This window comes from Mus pahari, chromosome 3, assembly GCF_900095145.1.
Source record: "Mus pahari chromosome 3, PAHARI_EIJ_v1.1, whole genome shotgun sequence".
Taxonomy (NCBI): Eukaryota; Metazoa; Chordata; class Mammalia; order Rodentia; family Muridae; genus Mus; species Mus pahari.
The window spans coordinates 52,986,983-52,989,638 of NC_034592.1; positions in this window are offsets into that span (position 1 = coordinate 52,986,983).

Below are 2,656 nucleotides of genomic sequence, written 5' to 3' on the forward strand. Positions count from 1 at the left end.
TTAGATGCTGAGAAAGCATTTGACAAAATCCAACACCCCTTCATGATAAAAGTCTTGGAAAGATCAGGAATTCAAGGCCCCTACCAAATATAATAAACGCAATCTACAGCAAACCAGTAGCCAACATCAAAGTAAATGGAGAGAAACTTAAAGCAATCCCACTTAAATCAGGTACTAGACAAGGCTGCCCACTTTCTCCCTACGTATTCAATATAGTACTTGAAGTCCTAGCCAAAGCAATTTGACAACAAAAGGAGATCAAGGGGATACAAATTGGAAAGGAAGAAGTCAAAATATCATTATTTGCAGATGATATGAAGGTATATATAAGTGACCCTAAAAAGTCCACCAGAGAACTCCTAAACCTGATAAACAGTTTCAGTGCAGTAGTCCAGACACTATTGCACTATGCCAGCAAAATTTTGCTGAAGGGACCCTGATATAGGGATCTCTTGTGAGGCTATGCCAGTGCCTGGCAAACACAGAAGTGGATGCTCACAGTCAGCTATTGGTCAGAACACAGGGTCCCCAATGGTGGAGCTAGAGAAAGTACCCAAGGAGCTGAAGGGGTCTGCAAGCCTATAGGTGGAACGACAATATGAACTAACCAGTACCCCCAGAGCTGTGTCTCTAGCTGCATCTGTAGCAGAAAATGGCCTAATTGGCCATCATTGGGAAGAGAGGCCCCTTGGTCTTGCAAACCATATATGCCCCAGGACAGGGGAATGCCAGGGCCAAGAAGTGGGAGTGGTTGAGTAGGGGAGCAGGGGAGGGCGAAGGGTATAGGGAATTTTCAGGATAGCATTTGAAATGTAAATAAAGAAAATATCTAATAAAAAATTAAAATAAAAAATTAAGATACTTGAAATTTACAATGTCTAGTATTCTATGAAAAAATTATTCAGAATGTCAATGATAGAAATAATTGAAGAGAAATTTAAAAAATGTAAACAAGCAAATAAAAATAAGGAATTGAATGCTCTCCTGTGGGATAAAATTCCTACTCTGATTAATAAATGATTTTAGTCACAAATGTCCTGAAAAGTGAGAAAATTAGACACAGTATAAAAATACCAACGAATTTTGTGATATAGTAATTCCAACATTTTAAATTAAAAGCAGAGTATGAAAATTATTTAAACAAAGAAGCTAAGACCTATGAGACAAGTTTGTGTGTGTGTGTGTGTGTGTGTGTGTTTCTCTTTGTATGTGTACATGTATGTTTATTTGTATGTGTGTATGGTCATGAGAAAGAGAGAGAAAGAGAGGAGAGAGGAGAAAGGGAGAGAGTCGAGTTGTGGCGAGGCAGAGAAGAGAAGAAAAGAGAAGAGAAGAGAAGAGAAGAGAAGAGAAGAGAAGAGAAGAGAAGAGAAGAGAAGAGAAGAGAAGACAGAAGAGAGAAGAGAAGAGAGGCAATGTTTCTCCTTTGTCTCTTTGCATTGATAGTAATGCAGATAGGAAACCACACAGACAAAACTGCCATTTCTCATGGAAGGCAAGTAATCTAGCAAGAACTAATACACAATAGAACCTTAGACAAAACCCTAAAAATTGTCATGATTTTATTCTTCATTTCAATAAGCTAGACCAAATTCAACAATTTGAATAAAATTGGCATCCAATTTTAAAATATCTATTTGTAATACAGTAGTGTCTCAAGAGAAGCCAGTCAGTAATGGCTAAAATGTTTACAAATTATGTTGAAAATTTTAAGCAAACAGATTAGCGAAACTTAATAGACAATAACTGTGTAAGAAAACGGCAGTGGGATCCACCATAATAAAAATTTTTCAAACAAATATTCTGTATTATTATGTACAAGAATATCAGTGAATATTTTACTAGAAGTAACACAAGCCAGAAGATAGATAGCTACAACTTTAAGCATCCAAAAGAATAAAAATACCAGTCTAGAATAGTGTAGCTAATTGGACCACTTTTTAAAAAAATTGAACTGTACAGCTGGAGTGATGGCTCAGAAGTTCCGCACACTTGCTGCCTTCCATATGACAAAATAAGTTCCTTGCTTTCACTTCAGGCAGCTCTCAACCATCTGTTATTTCAGCTCCAAGTGATTATGACACAGGTACATATAGAAAAATCCACATTCCATGCAAGAAAACAAAGTTAAATATGGGGTTTGGGCTTTGGTTATGGAAAAATCATGACAGAAATGATAACAAATTAAAGTGGTTATAAAATCAAAAGCCCAAATCACTGTAACTACCAATACTACCAACAGCAGCCAAGGTGCTCTACACCCAGAGTCCCATACCCACCAAACATTCTGTAACAGAGCTGAAGTGGTGAAGATGTTGACAGGTAAATGAATGTCAACAGGATTTGTGGCAAACATTTCAGAAGTAGTTGAAGAGTGATCCCACAATAGACATGGGTCATGTGGAAAACATATCTTCAAATTCTGCCTATCCACTATATACAAGTTTCTTTTTATAAGTATAGTTATTATTTAGTTTCTTGATTTCCTTCTTCCCTTTCCATCCAAACAGCATTGGTAGTTTTTAGAAATCACCTTCTTTATCACACCTCAATATCTTCATATTTGTTTCAGGAATTAAACTGTTTTTCAGAGATTAGGCAAAATCGCTGTAATCAGAAACCAAATGGAGTCTTATGTCTCAGAAAATCTGAAATT